Below are 27,868 nucleotides of genomic sequence, written 5' to 3'. Positions count from 1 at the left end.
TTTCTGAGGGATGTTATTCTGGATTATCTCAATGAGAATAACTGTTTAACTCCATATCAGCATGGGTTTATGAGAAATCGCTCCTGTCAAACCAATCTAATCAGTTTTTATGAAGAGGTAAGCTATAGGCTGGACCACGGTGAGTCATTGGACGTGGTATATCTCGATTTTTCCAAAGCGTTTGATACCGTGCCGCACAAGAGGTTGGTACACAAAATGAGAATGCTTGGTCTGGGGGAAAATGTGTGTAAATGGGATAGTAACTGATAGTAAGTGATAGAAAGCAGAGGGTGGTTATAAATGGTATAGTCTCTTACTGGGTCGCTGTGACCAGTGGGGTACCGCAGGGGTCAGTATTGGGACCTTTTCTCTTCAACATATTCATTAATGATCTGGTAGAAGGTTTACACAGTAAAATATCGATATTTGCAGATGATACAAAACTATGTAAAGCAGTTAATACAAGAGAAGATAGTATTCTGCTACAGATGGATCTGGATACGTTGGAAACTTGGGCTGAAAGGTGGCAGATGAGGTTTAACAATGATAAATGTAAGGTTATACACATGGGAAGAAGGAATCAATATCACCATTACACACTGAACGGGAAACCACTGGGTAAATCTGACAGGGAGAAGGACTTGGGGATCCTAGTTAATGATAAACTTACCTGGAGCAGCCAGTGCCAGGCAGCAGCTGCCAAGGCAAACAGGATCATGGGGTGCATTAAAAGAGGTCTGGATACACATGATGAGAGCATTATACTGCCTCTGTACAAATCCCTAGTTAGACCGCACATGGAGTACTGTGTCCAGTTTTGGGCACCGGTGCTCAGGAAGGATATAATGGAACTAGAGAGAGTACAAAGGAGGGCAACAAAATTAATAAAGGGGATGGGAGATCTACAATACCCAGATAGATTAGCGAAATTAGGATTATTTAGTCTAGAAAAAAGACGACTGAGGGGCGATCTAATAACCATGTATAAGTATATAAGGGGACAATACAAATATCTCGCTGAGGATCTGTTTATACCAAGGAAGGTGACGGGCACAAGGGGGTATTCTTTGCGTCTGGAGGAGAGAAGGTTTTTCCACCAACATAGAAGAGGATTCTTTACTGTTAGGGCAGTGAGAATCTGGAATTGCTTGCCTGAGGAGGTGGTAATGGCGAACTCAGTCGAGGGGTTCAAGAGAAGCCTGGATGTCTTCCTGGAGCAGAACAATATTGTATCATACAATTATTAGGTTCTGTAGAAGGACGTAGATCTGGGGATTTATTATGATGGAATATAGACTGAACTGGATGGACAAATGTCTTTTTTCGGCCTTACTAACTATGTTACTATGTTACTATATTTTGTTTGGTTTTTTTTTCAGAAAAGGAGAATGGTCAAAATAAAAAAAAAAGCAAAAAACATTGCTTTCAGACCTCAAATAATGCAAAGTAAACAAGTTCATAATCATTTAGAAACAGCAATACTAATGTTTTAACTCAGGAAGAGTTCAGAAATCAATATTTTGTGGAATAACCATGATTTTTAATCACAGCTTTCATGTGTCTTGGCATGCTTTCCACCAGTCTTTCACACTGCTTCTGGCGCAAACATTTAAGCAGTTCTTCTTTGTTTGATGGCTTGTGAGTGACTATCCATCATCCTCTTGATTACATTCCAGAGGTTTTCAATTGGTTTCAGGCCTGGAGATTGGGCTGCCCATGAAAGGGTTTTGATGTGGTGGTCTCTTAATTTTTGCCAGAGCTATATATCTACTATATAATTGTCTAAGGGTCACTTCCGTCTGTCCTTCTGTCTGTCTGTCATGGATATTCATTGGTTGCAACCTCTGTCTGTCAAGGAAATCCAAGTCGCTGATTGGTCGTGGCTTTTTTTCCGCGGCCAATCAGCGACAGGCACAGTCCGGGAGAAAATGGCCGCTCCTTACTTCCCGCAGTCACTGCCCGGCGCCCGCATACTCCCCTCCAGCCACCGCTAACACAGGGTTAATGCCGGCGGTAACGGACCGCGTTATGCCGCGGGTAACGCACTCTGTTATCACCGCTATTAACCCTGTGTGTCCTCAACTTTTTACTATTGATGCTGCCTATACGGCATCAATAGTAAGAAATCTAATGTTAAAAATAATAAAAAAACAAAAAACCTGCTATACTCACCCTCTGTTGTCCGCCGAGCCGCTCGCGACGGCCGCCATCTTCCGTTCCCGACGATGCATTGCAAAATTACCCAGAAGACTTAGCGGCCTCGCGAGACCGCTAAGTCATCTGGGTAATTTTGCAATGCATCCTGGGAACGGAAGATGGCGACAGCCGCACGCTCATCGCCTGCACCAGATCCGAAGGTGAGTATGTTACAACTACAATGGGCCCTCGGATCCAAAGGTGAGTATGTTTATTTTTTATTTTTTAAGCTGTGACATACGTGGCTGGGCAATATACTATGTGACTGGGCAATATACTACGTCGCTGTGCAATATACTACATGGCTCTGTGCTGTATACTACGTATCTGGGCATTATACTACGTGGCTGGGCAATATACTACGTCACTGGGCAATATACTACGTGACTGGGCATTATGCTACGTCACTGGGCAATATATTACGTGGATGGGCAGTATACTACGTAGCTGGGCAATATACTACGTCACTGGGCAATATACTACGTGACTGGACAATATACTACGTGGCTGGGCAATATACTACGTGGCTATGTGCTGTGTACTACGTCGCTGTGCAATATACTACCTCACTGGACAATATACTACGTGGCTGGGCAATATACTACGTGGCTGGGCAATATACTACGTAGCTGGGCAATATACTACGTCACTGGGCAATATACTACGTGACTGGGCAATAAACTACGTGGCTAGGCAATATACTACGTGGCTCTGTGCTGTATACTATGTCGCTGTGCAATATACTACGTCACTGGGCAATATACTATGTGGCTGGCCAATATACTACGTCACTGGGCAATATACTACGTGGCTGGGCAATATACTACGTGGCTGGGCAATATACTACGTGGCTGGGCAATATACTACGTAACTGTACAATATACTACGTGGCTGGGCAATATACTACGTGGCTGGGCAATATACTACGTGGCTGGGCAATATACTACGTGGCTGGGCAATATACTACGTAACTGTACAATATACTACGTGGCTGGGCAATATACTACGTAGCTGGGCAATATACTACCTGGTTGGCCAAGATACTACGTGACTGGGCAATATACTACGTGGCTGGGCAATATACTACGTGGCTGGGCAATATACTACATCACTGGGCAATATACTACGTGACTGGGCAATATACTATGTGGTTGGGCAATATACTACGTGGCTCTGTGCTGTATACTATGTCGCTGTGCAATATACTACGTCACTGGGCAATATACTACGTAGCTAGGCAATATACTATGTGGCTGGCCAATATACTATGTCACTGGGCAATATACTACGTGGCTGCGCAATATACTACGTAGCTGGGCAATATACTACGTGGCTGGGCAATATATTACGTGACTGGGCAATATACTACGTGGCTGGCCAATATACTACGTCACTGGGCAATATACTACGTGGCTGGGTAATATACTACGTGGCTGGGCAATATACTACGTGGCTGGGCAATATACTACATAACTGTACAATATACTACGTGGCTGGGCAATATACTACGTGGCTGGGCAATATACTACGTGGCTGGGCAATATACTACGTGGCTGGGCAATATACTACGTAACTGTACAATATACTACGTGGCTGGGCAATATACTACGTAGCTGGGCATCGCCTGCACCAGATCCGAAGGTGAGTATGTTACAACTACAATGGGCCCTCGGATCCAAAGGTGAGTATGTTTATTTTTTATTTTTTAAGCTGTGACATACGTGGCTGGGCAATATACTATGTGACTGGGCAATATACTACGTCGCTGTGCAATATACTACATGGCTCTGTGCTGTATACTACATATCTGGGCATTATACTACGTGGCTGGGCAATATACTACGTCACTGGGCAATATACTACGTGACTGGGCATTATGCTACGTTACTGGGCAATATATTACGTGGATGGGCAGTATACTACGTAGCTAAGCAATATACTACGTCACTGGGCAATATACTACGTGACTGGGCAATATACTACGTGGCTGGGCAATTGTCATGAATCCAATGGCAGGGAATCACAAAAGGACAAGCACCAACGAGCTCTAGGGTGATGGAACCTGAGCTGACCGCGACCCTAAACCTGAACACACAAATAACAATAGCCGGGGAACGTGCCTACGTTGATCCTAGACGTCTCGCACCAGCCGAAGATCTAACTTCCCCTATTAGAAGAAACACAGACCTCTCTTGCCTCCAGAGAAATACCCCACAGAAATAGCAGCCCCCCACATATAATGACGGTGAAATGAGAGGAAGGCACATACACAGTATGAAATCAGATTCAGCAAAATGAGGCCCGCTAAAACTAGATAGCAGAGGATACAAAAGTAAACTGCGCGATCAGCAAAAAACCCTTCAAAAAACCATCCTGTAATTACTTGAACTCATGTTCCAACTCATGGAACATGAGGAGCAATTACAGCCCGCTAGAGCAACCAGCAGCAAAGAAACAATTATATGCAAGCTGGACAAGAACAAAAATAAATCAAAACGTGGAACAAGAAAATCAAAAACTTAGCTTGTCCTGAAGATTACTGAAGCCAGAAGCTGAGGTAACAAAACACTCTGATAACCTTGATAGCCGGCGGGGAAATGACAAGAAAGCCCGGTTAAATAGGAAACTCCCAAATCCTAATAGAACAGGTGGAAACCAGAGACAGCAGAACACAAATCACCCAGTACCATCAGTAACCACCAGAGGGAGCCCAAAAACAGAACTCACAACAGTACCCCCCCTTGAGGAGGGGTCACCGAACCCTCACGAGAACCACCAGGGCGACCAGGATGAGCCCTATGAAAAGCGCGGACCAAATCATCAGCATGAACATCAGAGGCAACCACCCAAGAATTATCCTCCTGACCATAACCCTTCCACTTGACCAAATATTGGAGTTTCCGTCTGGAAACACGAGAATCCAAGATCTTCTCCACAACATACTCCAATTCTCCCTCCACCAGCACCGGAGCAGGAGGCTCAGGCGAAGGAACAACAGGTACCTCATACCTCCGCAACAACGACCGATGGAACACATTATGAATAGCAAACGATGCCGGGAGATCCAAACGAAACGACACAGGGTTAAGAATTTCCAAGATCCTATAAGGACCGATGAACCGAGGCTTGAACTTAGGGGAAGAGACCTTCATAGGAACAAAACGAGAAGACAACCACACCAAGTCCCCAACACGAAGTTGAGGACCCATGCGGCGACGGCGATTAGCAAACTGCTGAGCCTTCTCCTGGGACAACTTCAAATTGTCCACCACATGACTCCAAATCTGATGCAACCTATCCACCACCATGTCCACTCCAGGACAATCAGAAGGCTCCACCTGACCAGAGGAAAAACGAGGATGAAACCCCGAATTACAAAAGAAAGGAGAAACCAAGGTAGCAGAACTAGCCCGATTATTAAGGGCAAACTCGGCCAGCGGCAAAAAGGTAACCCAGTCATCCTGATCAGCAGAAACCAAACACCTCAAATAAGTTTCCAAGGTCTGATTAGTTCGCTCCGTCTGGCCATTCGTCTGAGGGTGGAATGCAGACGAAAAGGACAAATCAATGCCCATCTTAGCACAGAACGTCCGCCAAAATCTAGACACAAACTGGGATCCCCTGTCAGAAACGATGTTCTCCGGAATCCCATGCAAACGAACCACGTTCTGGAAAAACAGAGGGACCAACTCAGAGGAGGAAGGCAACTTAGGCAAGGGTACAAGATGAACCATTTTAGAAAAGCGGTCACACACAACCCAGATGACGGACATTTTTTGAGAGACAGGGAGATCCGAAATAAAGTCCATGGAAATGTGCGTCCAAGGCCTCTTCGGGATAGGCAAAGGTGACAACAATCCACTGGCTCGAGAACAGCAAGGCTTAGCCCGAGCACAAACCTCACAAGACTGCACAAAAGAACGCACATCCCTAGACAAGGAAGGCCACCAAAAAGACCTGGCCACCAAGTCTCTAGTACCAAATATTCCAGGATGACCTGCCAACGCAGAAGAATGGACCTCAGAGATGACTCTACTGGTCCAGCTATCCGGAACAAACAGTCTCTCAGGCGGACAACGATCAGGTTTACCCGCCTGAAACTCCTGCAAAGCACGTCGCAAGTCTGGGAAGACGGCCGACAAAATCACCCCATCCCTAAGGATACCAGTGGGCTCAGAATTTCCAGGGGAGTCAGGCACAAAACTCCTAGAAAGAGCATCCGCCTTCACATTCTTTGAACCTGGCAGGTATGAAACCACAAAATTGAAACGAGAGAAAAACAGTGACCAACGAGCCTGTCTAGGATTCAGACGCCTGGCAGACTCAAGGTAAATCAGATTTTTGTGATCAGTCAAGACCACCACACGATGTCTAGCACCCTCCAGCCAATGACGCCACTCCTCAAATGCCCACTTCATGGCCAAAAGTTACCGATTACCCACATCATAATTCCGCTCAGCGGGCGAAAATTTTCTAGAAAAGAACGCACATGGCTTCATCACCGAGCAATCGGAGCTTCTCTGTGACAAAACCGCCCCCGCTCCAATCTCGGAAGCATCAACCTCAACTTGGAAAGGAAGCGAAACATCAGGCTGACGCAACACAGGAGCAGAAGAAAACCGGCGTTTAAGTTCCTGAAAGGCCTCCACAGCCGCAGGAGACCAATCAGCAACATCAGCACCCTTCTTAGTCAAATCCGTCAAAGGCTTAACAACACTAGAAAAATTAGTTATAAAACGACGATAGAAATTAGCAAAGCCCAAGAACTTCTGCAAACTCTTAAGAGATGCAGGCTGCGTCCAGTCACAAATAGCCCGAACCTTGACGGGATCCATCTCAATAGTAGAAGGGGAAAAAATATACCCCAAGAAATACATAGTGGATGCTTTCCTGAAACGGAAAGTACTTGCAAGCAGCATAATACAAAGAATAGCTGGTTTACCCAGAATCCTTTGCAGTAGGCGGAGCTATGCAAATCATCTCTTTCCACCCCAGTCTAATCCACAGCGCTTGGAACCGCCAAGCGTGCAATGCTGCGGATTAGTTTCTAAATTTACACAGCCAACCAATTCCTACCTGTGGACACGTGTTTCGGGCTTTAGGCCCTCATCAGCACAGGGCTGGAATTGGTTGGCTGTATGGAGTGGGGCTCGGTGAGCAAGCGATACACACATGCTAGCCACCTTAGGGAGAGACCCAAGTTGGGCTAAATGTAGCGGGACGAAAGAGACCGAAAAGCCCTCTACTTAAAGGAAATACATAGTGGATGCTTTCCTGAAACGGAAAGTACTTGCAAGCAGCATAATACAAAGAATAGCTGGTTTACCCAGAATCCTTTGCAGTAGGCGGAGCTATGCAAATCATCTCTTTCCACCCCAGTCTAATCCACAGCGCTTGGAACCGCCAAGCGTGCAATGCTGCGGATTAGTTTCTAAATTTACATAGCTCCGCCTACTGCAAAGGATTCTGGGTAAACCAGCTATTCTTTGTATTATGCTGCTTGCAAGTACTTTCCGTTTCAGGAAAGCATCCACTATGTATTTCCTTTAAGTAGAGGGCTTTTCGGTCTCTTTCGTCCCGCTACATTTAGCCCAACTTGGGTCTCTCCCTAAGGTGGCTAGCATGTGTGTATCGCTTGCTCACCGAGCCCCACTCCATACAGCCAACCAATTCCAGCCCTGTGCTGATGAGGGCCTAAAGCCCGAAACACGTGTCCACAGGTAGGAATTGGTTGGCTGTGTAAATTTAGAAACTAATCCGCAGCATTGCACGCTTGGCGGTTCCAAGCGCTGTGGATTAGACTGGGGTGGAAAGAGATGATTTGCATAGCTCCGCCTACTGCAAAGGATTCTGGGTAAACCAGCTATTCTTTGTATTATGCTGCTTGCAAGTACTTTCCGTTTCAGGAAAGCATCCACTATGTATTTCCTTTAAGTAGAGGGCTTTTCGGTCTCTTTCGTCCCGCTACATTTAGCCCAACTTGGGTCTCTCCCTAAGGTGGCTAGCATGTGTGTATCGCTTGCTCACCGAGCCCCACTCCATACAGCCAACCAATTCCAGCCCTGTGCTGATGAGGGCCTAAAGCCCGAAACACGTGTCCACAGGTAGGAATTGGTTGGCTGTGTAAATTTAGAAACTAATCCGCAGCATTGCACGCTTGGCGGTTCCAAGCGCTGTGGATTAGACTGGGGTGGAAAGAGATGATTTGCATAGCTCCGCCTACTGCAAAGGATTCTGGGTAAACCAGCTATTCTTTGTATTATGCTGCTTGCAAGTACTTTCCGTTTCAGGAAAGCATCCACTATGTATTTCCTTTAAGTAGAGGGCTTTTCGGTCTCTTTCGTCCCGCTACATTTAGCCCAACTTGGGTCTCTCCCTAAGGTGGCTAGCATGTGTGTACCCCAAGAAAGAAATCTTCTGGACTCCAAAGAGACACTTTGAGCCCTTTACAAACAAGGAATTAGCCCGCAGGACCTGAAACACCTTCCTGACCTGCTGAACATGAGACTCCCAGTCATCAGAAAAAAACAAAATATCATCCAAATACACAATCATAAATTTATCCAGATATTCACGGAAAATATCGTGCATAAAGGACTGGAAAACTGAAGGAGCATTAGAAAGTCCGAAAGGCATTACCAAATACTCAAAATGGCCCTCAGGCATATTAAATGCGGTTTTCCACTCATCACCTTGCTTTATTCGTATAAGATTATACGCACCCTGGAGATCAATCTTAGTGAACCATTTAGCCCCCTTAATGCGAGCAAACAAATCAGTCAACAAAGGCAAAGGATGCTGATATTTTACGGTAATCTTATTCAAAAGACGATAATCTATACAAGGTCTCAAGGACCCATCTTTCTTGGCCACGAAAAAAAAAACCTGCTCCCAAAGGGGACGAAGATGGACGGATATGTCCCTTTTCCAAGGACTCCTTAACATAATCCCGCATAGCAGTATGCTCTGGCACTGACAGATTGAACAAACGACCTTTAGGAAATTTACTACCAGGAATTAAATCTATAGCACAATCGCAATCCCTGTGAGGAGGAAGCGAACTGAGCTTAGGCTCCTCAAAAACATCCCGATAATCCGACAAAAATACAGGAACCTCAGAAGGAGTAGATGAAGCGATAGAAATCGGAGGTGCATCATCATGAACCCCCTGACATCCCCAGCTTAACACAGACATTGTTTTCCAGTCAAGGACTGGATTATGAGTTTGTAACCATGGCAGACCAAGTACTAGAACATCATGTAAATTATACAACACCAGGAAGCGAATCACCTCCTGATGAACGGGAGTCATACGCATGGTCACTTGTGTCCAGTACTGAGGTTTATTCATAGCTAAAGGTGTAGAGTCAATTCCCTTCAAAGGAATAGGGACTTCCAGAGGCTCAAGACTAAACCCACATCGCTTGGCAAATGACCAATCCATAAGACTCAGGGCAGCGCCTGAATCTACATAGGCATCGACGGAAATGGATGATAATGAGCAAATCAGAGTCACAGACAGAATGAACTTAGACTGTAACGTACTAATGGCAACAGACTTGTCAACCTTTTTTGTGCGTTTAGAGCATGCTGATATAACATGAGCTGAATCACCACAATAAAAGCACAACCCATTTTTCCGCCTATAGTTTTACCGTTCACTTCTAGACTGAACTCTATCACATTGCATTGTCTCAAGTGCCTGTTCAGAAGACACCGCCAAATGGTGCACAGGTTTGCGCTCCCGTAAACGCCGATCAATCTGAATAGCCATAGTCATAGACTCATTCAGACCCGTAGGCGCAGGGAACCCCACCATAACATCTTTAATGGCCTCAGAAAGGCCATCTCTGAACTTTGCAGCCAGGGCGCACTCATTCCACTGAGTAGGCACTGACCATTTCCGAAATTTTTGACAATATATTTCTGCTTCATCTTGCCCCTGAGAGAGAGCTAATAAAGCTTTTTCAACCTGAATCTCTTGGTTAGGTTCCTCATAGAGCAAACCCAATGCCAGAAAAAACGCATCCACATTAAGCAACGCAGGATCCCCTGGTGCCAATGCAAATGCCCAATTTTGAGGGTCACCCCGCAGGAAAGATATAATAATCTTAACCTGCTGAGCAGGGTCTCCAGAAGAGCGAGATTTCAAAGAAAGGAACAGCTTGCAATTGTTCCTAAAATTCAGAAAACTAGATCTATCTCCAGCAAAGAACTCTGGAATAGGAATTCTAGGTTCAGACATAGGAGCATGTACAACAAAATCTTGTATATTTTGAACCTTAGCAGCAAGATTATTCAAGCTGGAAGCTAAACTCTGGACGTCCATGATAAACAGCTAAGGTCAGAGCCATTCAAGGATTAAGAGGAGGGAAAAAAAAAAAAAAAATCAGCCAGGCAGCAATTAGGGCTAGGCAGCAACCTCAGAGGAGAAAAAAAAAAAAACTTCCTCAGACTACTTTTCCTCCTACCTCAGCCCAAACATTTTGGGCCGGCTATACTGTCATGAATCCAATGGCAGGGAATCACAAAAGGACAAGCACCAACGAGCTCTAGGGTGATGGAACCTGAGCTGACCGCGACCCTAAACCTGAACACACAAATAACAATAGCCGGGGAACATGCCTACGTTGATCCTAGACGTCTCGCACCAGCCGAAGATCTAACTTCCCCTATTAGAAGAAACACAGACCTCTCTTGCCTCCAGAGAAATACCCCACAGAAATAGCAGCCCCCCACATATAATGACGGTGAAATGAGAGGAAGGCACATACACAGTATGAAATCAGATTCAGCAAAATGAGGCCCGCTAAAACTAGATAGCAGAGGATACAAAAGTAAACTGCGCGGTCAGCAAAAAACCCTTCAAAAAACCATCCTGTAATTACTTGAACTCATGTTCCAACTCATGGAACATGAGGAGCAATTACAGCCCGCTAGAGCAACCAGCAGCAAAGAAACAATTATATGCAAGCTGGACAAGAACAAAAATAAATCAAAACGTGGAACAAGAAAATCAAAAACTTAGCTTGTCCTGAAGATTACTGAAGCCAGAAGCTGAGGTAACAAAACACTCTGATAACCTTGATAGCCGGCGGGGAAATGACAAGAAAGCCCGGTTAAATAGGAAACTCCCAAATCCTAATAGAACAGGTGGAAACCAGAGACAGCAGAACACAAATCACCCAGTACCATCAGTAACCACCAGAGGGAGCCCAAAAACAGAACTCACAACAGGCAATATACTACGTGGCTATGTGCTGTGTACTACGTCGCTGTGCAATATACTACGTCACTGGACAATATACTACGTGGCTGGGCAATATACTACGTGGCTGGGCAATATACTACGTAGCTGGGCAATATACTACGTCACTGGGCAATATACTACGTGACTGGGCAATAAACTACGTGGCTGGGCAATATACTACGTGGCTCTGTGCTGTATACTACGTCGCTGTGCAATATACTACGTCACTGGGCAATATACTACGTAGCTGGGAAATAAACTACGTGGCTGGGCAATATACTACGTGGCTGGGCAATATACTACATAGCTGGGCAATATACTACATCACTGGGCAATATACTACGTGACTGGGCAATATACTACGTGGTTGGGCAATATACTACGTGGCTCTGTGCTGTATACTATGTCGCTGTGCAATATACTACGTCACTGGGCAATATACTATGTGGCTGGCCAATATACTACGTCACTGGGCAATATACTACGTGGCTGGGCAATATACTACGTGGCTGGGCAATACACTACGTGGCTGGGCAATATACTACGTAACTGTACAATATACTACATGGCTGGGCAATATACTACGTGGCTGGGCAATATACTACGTGGCTGGGCAATATACTACGTGGCTGGGCAATATACTACGTAACTGTACAATATACTACGTGGCTGGGCAATATACTACGTAGCTGGGCAATATACTACGTGGTTGGCCAAGATACTACGTGACTGGGCAATATACTACGTGGCTGGGCAATATACTACGTGGCTGGGCAATATACTACATCACTGAGCAATATACTACGTGACTGGGCAATATACTATGTGGTTGGGCAATATACTACGTGGCTCTGTGCTGTATACTATGTCGCTGTGCAATATACTACGTCACTGGGCAATATACTACGTAGCTAGGCAATATACTATGTGGCTGGCCAATATACTATGTCACTGGGCAATATGCTACGTGGCTGCGCAATATACTACGTAGCTGGGCAATATACTACGTGGCTGGGCAATATATTACGTGACTGGGCAATATACTACGTGGCTGGCCAATATACTACGTCACTGGGCAATATACTACGTGGCTGGGCAATATACTACGTGGCTGGGCAATATACTACGTGGCTGGGCAATATACTACATAACTGTACAATATACTACGTGGCTGGGCAATATACTACGTGGCTGGGCAATATACTACGTGGCTGGGCAATATACTACGTAACTGTACAATATACTACGTGGCTGGGCAATATACTGCGTAGCTGGGCAATATACTACGTGGTTGGCCAATATACTACGTGACTGGGCAATATACTACGTGGCTGGGCAATATACTATGTGGCTGGGCAATATACTCCAACTGGCTGGGCAATATACTACATAACTACAATATACTACGTGGCTGGGCAATATACTATGTGGCTGGGCAATATACTACGTGGCTGGGCAATATACTATGTGGCTGGGCAATATACTACGTAACTACAATATACTACGTGGCTGGGCAATATACTATGTAGCTGAGCAATATACTACGTGGTTGGCCAATATACTACGTGACTGTGCAATATACTACGTGGCTGGGCAATATACTACGTGGCTGGGCAATATACTACGTGACTGGGCAATATACTACGTGGCTGGCCAATATACTACGTCACTGGGCAATATACTACGTGGCTGGGCAATATACTACGTGGCTGGGCAATATACTATGTGGCTGGGCAATATACTATGTGGCCATGCATATTCTAGAATACCCGATGCATTAGAATTGGACCACCATCTATTAACTATATAACTGATGATATATAACCGAGTAGCAGGATGTAAGTCTGACGGTTCCTTAAAATAAATTTGAGCCTGGTGACTATTTAGACAATTCTCTAACTGATTCGGAAAGTGTAACAGCGTGTTGGAACACTCATTTATTTTTTTAGAGGTTTTAATATTGAGTCTTATTCAAGCAAATATAGGTCAGAATTTATATGTCTTCTGATGAGTCGTTTGTTGTATGGCCAATGAAACGCGTAGAGACTTCTTTAGTGGTGGTGCTTGCAGCAGCACCTCACCTTGTACGTAGAGACGTGGAGTATATGTTTGTTTTTAGTCACTCTCTGACTAACCATTACGGTATGAATAGGTAGTAGGTAGTACACTGTATATTTATTTTTTTATAATTAGGATTGTTTAATAAAGGTTACGTTTTATCCCTTTGTCAGTGAATTTTCAAATTTTGGTGATAGGTGAATTAGAACTTCAGTGAACTGGTACTGCAGTTTACTAACCTACACAATTTAGGATAAATATGCAGATTTTTTGAATCATCAAACAATTATGGATCACCTTCCCACCGTCCTCAAATCCCATGGAAGAATGTACTGAAGGGAGCTGTAGCTATAAAAAGTCTCTGGCTCCCTCTGCAAAGAGACCCTCTTCAGGAACAGCCCAAGAAACCATGGCTACATCTGGTGGAATATAGGTATGCTCCTCTGCTCATCACTGAACCCATAAAGACATTTAGAGAACCCTGGTTGGGATTGTACTATATGTTGTTGCCGGTTGGATCTTGATACACGTGCTATGGTCATGAAATCTATCATCTGGGTGGGAGGAACTTTCTTAAGGACTGTTGTTGCCAACAGGAGCTTGAGACATGTGCTACTGTTGTGGTATGGAGCATGGGCTGTGACTATAGACTGTACTGGTGGGAGATACAAAAGCTATGGGCCAACTAAAAGTTGGGAGACAGTGGGTATCGCCTGGTACTGGGGCAGTGGAACTATCGACCCCAGGTTGGGATCTTGTGAACTGGGAACATTACTTTATGACCATCTAGCCAGAATTACTGTAAGACAATGGATGTTAAGAATAAAAAATTGTCGCATTGTTAACCTGCTTAGGTAATTATTACAACACACAACATCAGATCTTCACTCTATCTATCTATCTATCTATCTATCTATCTATCTATCTATCTATCTATCTATCTATCTATCTATCTATCTATCCAATGTAGGACTGGGGTGATAAGGGCCCACCAATAACATTGACTTTGGGGGGCCCACTTTTCATCTGCATGCAAATATTATACTACCTTCGTTCACAAATTTACCTATATTTCTATTTAATAAACTGGGTAGCGTGGTTAATGAATGATGAGATGCTGCTTTTTTCTGTACAGAGTGAATCAAGTGAATTATGCCAAGTACTGCCCATACAGGGGGGTTGGGAGCCCAGATCCACACAGGGGCCCACCGGGGGATTCCCCTGTTACCCTATGGGCCAGTCCGAGCCTGTATCTATCTATCTATCTATCTATCTATCTATCTATCTATCTATCTATCTATCTATCTATCTATCTATCTATCTATCTGTTATCTATCTCATATCTATCTACCTAATATCTATCTATCATCTATATATCTGTCTGTTTTTCTTTTTATTCTGTATTAACACATAGATTAATATTTTGTGATCAAAAACATTTTAATAGTTATGTAACGTTCTGATATATTTGTCTTGGTTCCTCACTTTGTGCAATAACTCTGCTTGCCATCAGGGCATGAGGACATGACTTATATTCCTTGCCTATACCAGGTGTAGCTGATTGCAATGCATTAAAGCAAGGGTGGGGAACCTCAGGCCCCAGGGCCATTTACGGCCCTCGGTGACCTTTTATCAGGCCCCTGGGCAGATTCTCAGGGACCACATTCTTGGGTAGGGAGGTGTATTTTGATTACAGCCAGCTCATTAATTTCTTCTTGCTCTGTTAGCACAAACACGCAGTGTTCACTCCTGAACACTGAAGGGCATGCAATGAAAGATTACTTCCTGACACCAGTGCCAGTGTCAGGATGCACTTTGTGGGGGGAGTTTGTACGGCCCCTGAAGGATGGTATAAATATCCAAATGGCCCTTGGCAGAAAAAAGATTCCCCACCCCTGCCTTAAGGTATCTTGTAAAAAGCCATGTGCATAATGTGAGCACAAAATGATCTAACATCTAGCTGGGCCCTGGAAAAGGCAAAGAATACAAGTTATACTAGAAATTTTCAGACTCATGTTCTCGTATATCAACCACCAAACTTTATGTTTTGTACCCTGATATTTGCCTGCGGATTGTAACGTTTATGCTTTTTAATGTTTGCAAAATTCTCTTCTCCATCCTCCTTATGATGGAATGAGGAACTTCTCAAATGCCACTAATTCCTGAACATGAAATACTGCTGTAAAAGCTGAAATACTCAGGGGATGAAAGGACTGGACACCTGTGGGGACTGTCAAAAAATCAGATACAGATCTGACAAGCCACAGTATATGCATGTGATCTGATATATTATTGCTGGAGATCAGGTCTTGCAGAGCCATACCTAAAGCTGAATCTACGAAAACAGAAAAAACCTGAATCTTCTGTTTCACGGTAAATGAGAAACGAGGGCTCAATGTAAAGCACTAAAAGTCCTGTTCAGAACAATAATACCCACCTGCCATTGTGTATTCAGAATAGATCAATGATCAGAGGTGTCCAGACTGTAAATGTATAATTTAAGTCACTGGTATAAGAGGAGACATGGCGTAAGAGAGACACAGCATCCGCAGATTATAGCAGGATATATTCAGTTCCCACAAGAGGAGCTATATAAAATCACACGATAGAGGCAGCTGAAAGATCTGATAAAGAGGCTTTCCAGAAGTAGAAGATTTATGTCCTGTCCATATGGTACAGTCCTACAAAGTGGTCACCTGAATGCCAGAAAGTGGCAGCTGTCAGCTTTTGGCCATCCATAGCAGATCAATGGAAGTCTGACTATTGGTACCCTTGATTATTGGGATAGTAGTGATCCAGATAGAGTAGATTTCTTTCCATTACTTCTTGAGAACTGTAGTAGATTTGTAGAGATTACTGAATTGCAGTGTGATACTTTAATAAGATGCCGCCATTGTAACAAGTCGGCTCGTGAAATCTGTTCAATCCTTAGTATTCCAGAATCACCTGTGAGTGATATTATTGAAAACTGTAAGGAACCGCAGCAATTCAGCCATGAAGTGGTGGACAGCGTAAAGTTACATAACGGGGTCACTGAGTGATGAGGAGCGAAGGGCAGAAAACTGACCGACGCACTGCTGACTCCATAACTGCAGTGCAAACCTCTTCTGGCATTAACATCAGCTCAAATGCTGTTCGCAATGGGCTTTGGTCAAGCAGCTGCATGCAGCCTTACATCACTAAGCCCAGTGCCAAGCGTCAGATGTGGTGGTGTAAAGTACACCATGACTCTGGAGCAGTGGAAAATCTCTATCTGGCATCTGATGGACGAGTCTGAATTTGGAGAATGTTAGAAGAACATTACCTGCCTGACTGCATTGAGCCGGCTGTGTAGTTTGGTGGAGGAGACATAATGCTATTGGGATGTTTTTCTGGGGTTGGCCTTGACCACTTAGTTCCAATGAAGGCAAATCTTAATACTTCCACATTCAAGACATTTTGGACAAGTGTTTGTGTACAGCTTTGTGGGAACAGTTTGAGGAAGGCTTTTTTTCTGTTCCCCATAACTGTGCCCAGAGCACAAAGCAAAGTCCATAAAGACATGGTTGGGTTAGTTTGGTGGGAAGAATATGACTGGCCACAGGAGCACCTTCAGCGTGAACTAGAATGGAGATTGTGACCTGGATCTTCTCCTCATCATCAGGGTCTGACCTTAACAATGCTCTCCTGGATGAAAGAGCAAAAATTCCTCCAGACACCTTCAAAATCTTGTAAACATTCTTCCCAGAAGAGCAAAAGCTGTTATAGCAGCAAAGGGGGAACAGCACCATAATAATATCTATGGATTTATTGAGGGATGTCATACAAGCTACAGTGGGGCAAAAAAGTATTTAGTCAGTCAGCAATAGTGCAAGTTCCACCACTTAAAAAGATGAGAGGCGTCTGTAATTTACATCATAGGTAGACCTCAACTATGGGAGACAAACTGAGAAAAAAAAATCCAGAAAATCACATTGTCTGTTTTTTTAACAATTTATTTGCATATTATGGTGGAAAATAAGTATTTGGTCAGAAACAAACAATCAAGATTTCTGGCTCTCACAGACCTGTAACTTCTTCTTTAAGAGTCTCCTCTTTCCTCCACTCATTACCTGTAGTAATGGCACCTGTTTAAACTTGTTATCAGTATAAAAAGACACCTGTGCACACCCTCAAACAGTCTGACTCCAAACTCCACTATGGTGAAGACCAAAGAGCTGTCAAAGGACACCAGAAACAAAATTGTAGCCCTGCACCAGGCTGGGAAGACTGAATCTGCAATAGCCAACCAGCTTGGAGTGAACAAATCAACAGTGGGAGCAATAATTAGAAAATGGAAGACATACAAGACCACTGATAATCTCCCTCGATCTGGGGCTCCACGCAAAATCCCACCCCGTGGGGTCAGAATGATCACAAGAACGGTGAGCAAAAATCCCAGAACCACGCGGGGGGACCTAGTGAATGAACTGCAGAGAGCTGGGACCAATGTAACAAGGCCTACCATAAGTAACACACTACACCACCATGGACTCAGATCCTGCAGTGCCAGACGTGTCCCACTGCTTAAGCCAGTACATGTCCGGGCCCGTCTGAAGTTTGCTAGAGAGCATTTGGATGATCCAGAGGAGTTTTAGGAGAATGTCCTATGGTCTGATGAAACCAAACTGGAACTGTTTGGTAGAAACACAACTTGTCGTGTTTGGAGGAAAAAGAATACTGAGTTGCATCCATCAAACACCATACCTACTGTAAATCATGGTGGTGGAAACATCATGCTTTGGGGCTGTTTCTCTGCAAAGGGGCCAGGACGACTGATCCGGGTACATGAAAGAATGAATGGGGCCATGTATCGTGAGATTTTGAGTGCAAACCTCCTTCCATCAGCAAGGGCATTGAAGATGAAACGTGGCTGGGTCTTTCAACATGACAATGATCCAAAGCACACCGCCAGGGCAACGAAGGAGTGGCTTCATAAGAAGCATTTCAAGGTCCAGATCTCAACCGTATAGAAAACCTTTGGAGGGAGTTGAAAGTCCGTGTTGCCAAGCGAAAAGCCAAAAACATCACTGCTCTAGAGGAGATCTGCATGGAGGAATGGGCCAACATACCAACAACAGTGTGTGGCAACCTTGTGAAGACTTACAGAAAACGTTTGACCTCTGTCATTGCCAACAAAGGATATATTACAAAGTATTGAGATGAAATTTTGTTTCTGACCAAATACTTATTTTCCACCATAATATGCAAATAAATTGTTAAAAAAACAGACAATGTGATTTTCTGGATTTTTTTTTCTCAGTTTGTCTCCCATAGTTGAGGTCTACCTATCATGTAAATTACAGACGCCTCTCATCTTTTTAAGTGGTGGAACGTGCACTATTGCTGACTGACTAAATACTTTTTTGCCCCACTGTATATCATCTTAAAAGGGTTGTCCACTATCAGAAGCTATTATTTATCTACTGGATGGGTGATATAAGTGGTTGATCACTGGAGGTCAATGATTAATCAGAAGAAGGACAGGATTGATTGAATGGAGTGGAGTAGTGGTTGAGTATGAGCACCGAACGTCCATTCAAAGCCTACAGGACTAACAGAGTGAAGCAAGCACTGTATGATGGAAGCTACATCATTATTAGTCTTGACTTTGAAGGCACTTACTCAACTGACACACAGACAAGGTACAGAGGACCCTGGTCTCTTGATCATTGGGGAATTATATACGAGATCCAAGAAGAGCAGAGTGATAACCCCTATACACCTGTAATTACACTCATTCTGTCAGTTACTTAACTTTTCTTCACCAGACATAACTAAGGAATGGCTGAGTAAATTTTGTAAAAACTTAGCAGAAGAGGACGACTGAAGAATGCACAGTTACTTATTGGTAATTTTCATTAATTATCTCCCACTCCTATGTGCAAGTGCAGCGCCCCAGAGACCTGGTCGTTGCAGTATGGCACTCTGCCGCTAAGGAGAGTGGCGGTACGTCTGATGGCACTAAAGAGTTCTCCTGACCAGGTATCACCAGAACACATTACACTTCACACTCCGGCCACTAGGGGGAGAAAAAGGCTTTATTTATTGGGCCACTCCTCACACTGGTAAAACTAGGGGCTGGGGAGGAAGTTAGTCAGAAGCTGACTGGGTTGGAACCAGGCAACATCCCGTGGCAGGGGGTGTTGCAGGGAGAAGGCTCAGGGGGGTCCCTGTCAGGCGTGGGAACCTGGCAGGTGCCTAGCGAACAGAACAGAATGTAACGGAACCGCGCCTGCACACCCTGCGGCGGTATCCAGGAGAGAGACACGAAGGGAAGGATATTGTGGAACAGTGTAAACGAGATCAGCACAAAGGAGAGCCAGTAAGAGTCATGCCGAGAGAGAGAGGCAACATCTTACTGAGGCGCGTAGTCGGTGGCCGGATCACCGTAGGAGTAACTGACTTCAGGCCTTACTTCAAATTCCGCTGGACAGTTAATCATAGGTTGGCTGTCTACCTTCTACACCTATGAAGACATAGGGGGCAACATTGGGAGAGGGGCGTCTCTAGGGTCCCGGAAGACCTCCAAGCCTTCCCGTCAAACGGGTGGCGTCCTAGCCATAACATATCTGGGGGACGTTAGAAACCAGTAACATCTGGAACCAAAGAACGAGAGAGAGAAAGAAAGCTGTAGAGAACGAACGAACGAGAGCAGCAGTTGTGAGGACTATTCCGAATGCTCAGCAGGGTAGGACTACAACACACAGGCGCTATTGGTAGGCAACGATTTCCATCTGCAAAGGAAACTCTGGATGTGCCCATCGGACCGGCCGGTCTCTGATAGCCTGGTTGAACGTGCTCTGGACTGAGGATATTGAAGCCTTCAGTAAAGAGGTAAAGAGACTGCAACCTTGTGTCCTCGTTATTTCCTGCACCTCACACCATCACCATCTACCTTACTGGGAAGCCCTGGGGACATACTTCACCTGTGGGAAGGTATACCATCCAGCTGCCATTCCATCACCCCAGCGGACCCCACCGCAGCGTCGGTCACCCTGACCGAACACCACAGGTGGCATCACGAACCCCTGACAGACTGTACTATCACCTTTATTGGACGCCCCTTAGCAGGGTCACGACCGGGTCCAGCCACCGTGACAACCGCATAACCGAGCAGAAAGGACCGGTACCGAGTGACTTGTGGCCCTGTGTCTGGGGGCGATCCACAATGGCTGTATTACTTTTTATGTAGAATGAAAAAAAAATTGAAAAAATCCACCTTGCTGGTAGATAAAGTAATCCAGGTCCACACTGGGATATTACGTGGATTTCATTATATCTACACGTTTCGAAATACCACACTTCTTCCTCAGGACAAAAACCATGGTGATGACACTTGGTAAAACATATTCCTTTATGACTATGAAATAATTGTTTCTGGATATTCTGCTGTAGAAGAGGATAACCCGTTACCCCAGGACAAGGGTTTACATAACGCAGAATCCAGTCCAACGTGGAGTAGGAGTTGCTAATACAACAGTCCAAACAGAGCCGAGATAAAAGGGGACTCCTCTGCATTGTGAGAAGCCTCTCTCCACATGGGATTTTACTGCTATTTTCCACAAGAAATGATCTTGGCCGGAATGTGTGGAAGACTTGGCAGAGATCTGTTGTTGAGTTGCTTATTTAACTGGGAAAACCCTTTTTGATTTTTTTTCTTGCTTTACAAATCAATCTTAACACACATGGCGTTTCAGAACATATCAATATTTTCTTCTACTTGTCGAAAAATAGACATCTTGACATTGTTTTTTTTTCAGGCAGAAAACAGCCGTGCACATCTGCCAGGTATGAAATGTAGTGTTTTATAGAAAATAATATTAATTGGGGTCCATGCAAAAGCAAAGAAATGTATACAACATTCAGCTTTACTTGTGGAAATAATACATATTTGCCTCTAAAAAAGCTTAAAAGGGTTTCCTGGAACTATTAGGCATGGTAGTCCTGTCAGTCAGCTGAATGAATGGGTGTTGTGGCACTGCGGCACCTTTTCATTGTTTTCCCGGGTCAGCTCTGCACATTTTGTTGTGGTGATGCCTGGTATCACAGCTCAGTCCCATTCCTTAGAAGTAGCTGCCATTCACTGAGCTGCGATACCAGGCACAGCCAATGCTGAATGTACAGAGCAGGGCCTGGTAAATAATGAAGCGCCGCACCGTCACAGTGCCCATTCAATCAGTGGGGGACATTGGACCCCAATAATCTGATATTGATGATCCATCCTAAGGCTAGACTATTTATATTAATGTCTGCGAAAACAAATTGAAAGCAATTGTCCAATTTCGAAAACCTATTTTTCAAATATCATATTGAGAATCTTGAAGTTAGAAGAAAGGGGGAATTTCAGACCCTCATCTATTAGCTAGAACAAAGAAAGGTCACAAGCAGAGGCAAGCCTTGTCCGTTATGGGTCCCAAGAGCTGGGGAGGCCATAAGCCAAGCTGTGTGGTGGGATGTGGGGGCCTTTATTCTGTTTAGGGGGCTGTGGTGCTATGATTCTGTGTATGGGACTACTATACTATGTAGGTGGCTTGTGGGGGTCCTCATAATGTGAAGGTGAGCATCATACTATGTGGGGGGCTGTGGGGACATCATACTGTGTGGGAGGCTGTTGTGGTCATGATACTATGGGGACATAATACTGTGTGGGGAGCAGTGTGGGGCCTCAATACTGTGTAGGAGGCTGTGGGGCATTATACTGTTTGGGGGGGCTGAGAGAACATCATGCTTTTTTGGGCTGTGACTTTGGAGAATCATACTGTGTGTGGTGGTTGTGAAGGAATCATACAGGGTGGGAGACTAAGGGGGCTATTATTCATTATACTATTTGGGGTGCTGTGGTGAGCAAGATACTGGATGGGGGGCTGTGGGGATCCTCATATTGTGTAGGGAATGTAAGAGCACTATAATATGTAGGGGCTATGAGGGCATTATACTGTTTGTGGGGTTGTGAGGACATCTTGCTGTTTTTGGGGTTGTAGGGGCATCATAATGTGTAAGAGGCTGTCAGGACTATTTTACTGTGTAGTGAGATATGCAAGAATCATATTATGCAGGGAGAACTGTTGGGTCATCATACTGTAGGGGGGCTTTGTGTGACATCATTCTCTGGGCGATCTACTGTATGGGCTTCATATACTGCATATAGTGCGTGTATAGGGGTAGGGAGCTGTGCAGTCATCATACTGTGGGGGGTCATTGTGTGGGCATTATACTGTGAGGGATCAGTGTGGGGGAGTTATACTGTGGGGTCATGATATTGTGCATGTGAGGGGTATTGTGGGGCAAATTGTGTGGAGGAAATCAGTGTGAGTTATTATATGTGTGAGGGGCTTTTAGGGGGATAACTTACTGTATTGGGGCAATAAAAGGGCTTTCCTAGTGGGTGAGAAAACATGCTGCAAAACATGTCCTTCTCCCTGCATTTAATAGTTGGGAGGTATGCTCTTCTGGTAGTGTATCTATATGCCCTAACCCTGAATTTTTGGGGGGCTTGGAGGGGCCCAATATGGACTCTCTTGCCATGGGGCCCCATGTATGTATGCCTCTGTTGGCAGGTCTATGTATTAATCTCAGTATGAAGCTTCATATTCCCCCAATGGTCGTGCCGGGAACATGAATGATTGTTGACAGGTTCTGCTATCGATTGCATCTAAAACATCATTAGCATTAAATGTCCCCTCACTCAGGCCAACAATACCAAGGTAAAGTTAACTATCCCCAACTAACAGCCACCTTGGATCAATGGCTGGAACTTCAGCAGCTTGAAAGCCCATTTTTGTCTCAAGTATTATGTAGACAGAGCCTTGTGATAGGACCCATATTGTACAGTACAACTGTCAGAGCTTTTAGAGCTTAAGTGAATGTAAACTTCAGAGCTGTCAGACCTAGAGGAGCAAGTATTATTAGCAAGAGTAAACTCAGCAGCTTCCAAGCTCCACAGAGCAACTTTATATAAACTGTCGTTACTCAGTGTCGCTCCACGCTTCGTGCATTCTCCTCACAGTCCAGCAGGTTACCATGACAGGCAGGCTATTTAAGTCCCAGTGATTCCCAGTCTGCACATCCCAATTACTCCTGTCTGTGCTTTTCTCATTGCTACTGTGCTTTCTACATCCTCAATTTATTTCCACCAACTTCTATGTTCAGATATTATACAGGTAGATACTTTGAGTTATATTATTACTACATCTACTAGTAAATAGCAACTACAGTTGTGTGAAAAAGTGTTTGCCCCCTTCCTAATTTCCTGTTCTTTTGAATGTTTGTCAAACTTAAATGTTTCGGATCACCAAACAAATTTAAATATTAGACAAAGATAATATAAGTAAACAAAAAATGCAGTTTGTAAATGAAAGTATTAAGGGAAAAAGAAATCCAAACCTACAGGACCCTGTGTGAAAAAGTGATTGGTCCCCCCCCCCCCCCCATTACATAAATTAACTGTGATTTATCACGTTTGGGAAACTGAGTTCAATTTCAGTAGCCACACCCAGGCCTGATTTCTGCCACACCTGTTCTCAATCAATCACTTAAATAGCACCTTTCTGACAAAATGAAGTAGACCAAAAGATCCTCAAAAGCTACGTAGACATCATGCCGCGATCCAAAGAAATTCTGGAACACATGAAAAACAAAGTAATTGAGATCTATCAGTCTTGAAAAACTCATAAATCCACTTCTCAAGCTTGGGGACTACAGCAAACCACAGTTATAGCCCTTATCCACAAATGGTGAAAATATTGAACAGTGGTGAACCTTACCAGGAGTAGCCAACCAAAATTACCCCAAGAGCATAGCAAAGACTCATCCAAGAGGTCACAAAAGACCCCACAACAACATACAAAGAATTGCATGCCTCACTTGCCTCAGTTAAGTTGAGCGTTCATGGCTCCACCGTAAGAAAGAGCTTGGGCAAAAATGGCCTGCATGACAAAGTTTCAAGATGAAAACCACTTCTGAGCAATAAGAACATAAAGGCTCGTCTCAGTTTTGCCAGAAAACATCTTGATGATCGCCAACACTTTTGGGAGAATACTCTGTGGACTGGCAAGACAAAAGTTGATCTTTTTGGAAGGTTTATCTCCCATTACATCTGGCATGGAAGTAACAGAGCATTTCAGAAAAGGAACATCATACCAACAGTAAAATATGGTGTTAGTTGTGTAATGGTCTGGGGCTGTTTTTCTGCATCAGGACCTGCAAGACTTGTTGTGATAAATGGAACCATGAATTCTGCTGTCTACCAAAAAATCCTGAAAGAGAATGTCCGGCCATCTGTTTATGACCTCAAGCTAAAGTGCACTGGGATTATGCAGCAGGACAATAATCCAAAAGTACTGACCTTAGTCAGAATGAGATGCTGTGGCATGACCTTAAAAAGGCAGTTAATGCTCGAAAACCCTTCAATGTGGCTGAATTCCAACAATTCTACAAAGTTGAGTGGGAGAAAATAGCTCCAGAGATTTGGAAAAGACTCATTGACAATTATCACAAATGCTTAATTGCAGTTGTTGCTGGTAAGAGCAGCCCAACCAGTTATTAGGTTTAGGGGAGAATCACTTTTTTACACAGGACGCTGTAGGTGTGGATTTCTTTTTCCCTTAATAATAAATACCTTCATTTAAAAACTGCATTTTGTGTTTACTTGTGTTATCTTTGACTAATATTTAAATTTGTTTAGTGATCTGAAACATTTAAGTGGGACAAACATGCAAAAGAATAGGAAATCAGGAAGGCAAACACTTTTTCACCCAACTGTTAGTAAGTGGCAACCCCCATGGGGCCATGGGGTACTTGGTACTGGGTCCTTTGGTTGACAGGGGGATGTCACAGTGGCTGACCCAGTCCGTGGCCCTGGGACGTCCATGTAAAAGGGAAAGGTCTTTAAAGGGATAAAGTTTGTGTTCGTGACGCCACCTGTGGTATTCGGTCATGGTGACCAACGCTGCTTTAAGGGGTCTGCTGGGGTGATGTTATGGCAGCTAGATGGTATACCTTCCCACAGGTGAAGTGTATCCCCAGGGCTTCCCGGTGTGTAGATAGTGGATGGTGCAAGGTGCAGAGAAGAACGAGGACACAAGGTTGCAGTCTCTTTACCTTTACTGAAGACTTCAGCATCCACAGTACAGAGCACCAGATCACACAGCAGGCAGAGTCCGGCTGGTTTGGAGGCAAGTCCAGAGTTCCCTTGTCCAGGTGGAAATCAGTAGCCTTCCCTTGCGCTGCGGTGGTGTAGTCCCTTACTGCCTATGGCTTCACATAAGGGTCTCACAGATGCGATGTTTCGGTCTCTCTGTCCTCCATATAGGATAGGACAAAACCCGTATGACTGGTGACTTGAGCCTGTTTATAGGGTCTCTTAGATAACCCAGTCTGTAGGTGTCACCGTGCCTCCTGGGTGTAGATGCGGACAGGTAACCTGCAATTAGCTGTCCTGCCGGTCTCTGAAATAAGGCGTAGAGGTCCTTACTCCCTCGGTGTTCCGGCTACCGGGATTTCGTGCCTCAGAAGGAGGCAGCCTGAGCGAGGCTGGTCCCCTTCTGGTATCCTCTCCTTTGCGTCGACTTCCTTCATGCTCGCTGCAATACAATTCTGCCTTTCAATGTCTCTTTCTGGGAGCTGCAGCTCTGAGGGCATGCACAGCTCCTTTAACCTTCTGTCCTCCTCAGACTACTGTCTGGAAATCCTAACAGAACTCCTGACTGGAGCTCTGTCAGGAACTGACTCCTGTCTGGAACTGACTAACTTTCCCTACAGACTACCAGTTCTATATATGTGGGGAATGTCCTAATAAATAGGAGCAGAAGCTCCCCCTGGTGGCCTGGAGTGTGAAATGTGTTGCATGTTTGTGATACCTGGATGCAGTTATCCTTCTTTGCCTCCAAACGTAGCATCACTCTCCCCAAGAAGAAAGCAATACCACTGCGATGACCAGGACCCTGGGGCACCGCACTCTTCCCCCCTGTTCAATCCAGTACTCCCGACTGGGAAATGAAAACAACAGTTACAGGTTAGCAAAAATTTTTTAAAATGCAATAAACTTATGAAACAAATTAATACTATACTAAGGCTTCCCTTTATGGGAGGTGAGAACACTTGAACGTTGCATTAACTATGTACGTTGTACGCGTACTTTCATGGATAGAAAACTTTAATAAAATAGTATGATTATTAACTAACTATTAAGTGCCACGACCCTCACAGGTATACTATCTCAAAGTTTTTCGTCCAACCCCCACGGGTTACTTTATTCTCTTTATTTTATCAAAAGTGCATCAGGATATCAGCTACATAAAACACGACTCTATCTAAAGTGAAATCTTAACTTTTATCACTATTAACTACATTATTTCTTTAATATATTCTATCAAAGTGCAACAATTAAACATCCCCTTTACGGGTTCCAACAACATTCAAGTCTCTTTTAATGAGGTAGTGCAAAATATCAATCACATTAATATTCAAGTCAATCAAAACTTTAGAACAGCAGCAACGATGCGAGGGACCCGTCATTAACCCTCAACGTTGGTCTTGAGCGGGCTACAAGGCGTGTATCCAGACCCGGAATCCTGCCTCGACAAACGGGTTTTTCTTCAGTTCTCTAGAAAACAAAACACTTTCAAGCAACATTAAAAGCAGTGTCCTTAGAAGCAGTCTCTTTAAAAGCTTCTTTTGTAAAACTAGTAGGAAGCACCTTTAAGAAGGTGCAAATTATTTACAGCAAAGTTTTGACCATGCACAGTCCATGATTCCCAGTTCGTTAAGGTAACTTGTGCAAACTTAGGATCCTCTTAAAAACAGAAGACCCCTTTAAGGAATAACCCTGGCCGGGTTCAATAAACTTTAGCAGCAAAGAGTTTTTAACAGGGAACTATTTACAGTAATTTTTCAAATTTTCCTGTGGTTTACTGGGGCAGCACTGGTAAAGGTAGTCCCTTAGAATACGGGCGGCTACCAGGTACTACATAGGGTGTGCCTGCACTCCTGACGGGGGTTTCGGTGCCTAATGACCTCCGTTCCACAACAGCTTGGGTGCAGGTGATGGTTGGCCTAGTGGCTACTGCAGTCTCCGTAGTGGTGATGGTACATACCATAGTCTTAGTGGTGGTGCAGGCAGGGGTGACAGTGGGAGTAGTAGTGGTTGTGGTCGCTTTAGCACAAGGGGGCGCTGTTACTGCACGAGGTGGCAGGGCTGGTGTCTTGGAGCTAGACAGTCTTGTGTTGGGGGTCTCTATATTTATGCACATTTAGAGCAAACCACCCTTTTGCACCAAAGGGTCTGGTATATGTGACGCGATCCCCTGGGTACAGATCCCTATCCGTGTGTCCCTCCCAAAGGTG

Source organism: Ranitomeya imitator, chromosome 2 (assembly GCF_032444005.1).
Source record: "Ranitomeya imitator isolate aRanImi1 chromosome 2, aRanImi1.pri, whole genome shotgun sequence".
Lineage (NCBI taxonomy): Eukaryota > Metazoa > Chordata > Amphibia > Anura > Dendrobatidae > Ranitomeya > Ranitomeya imitator.
This window is presented reverse-complemented; position numbering follows the sequence as displayed.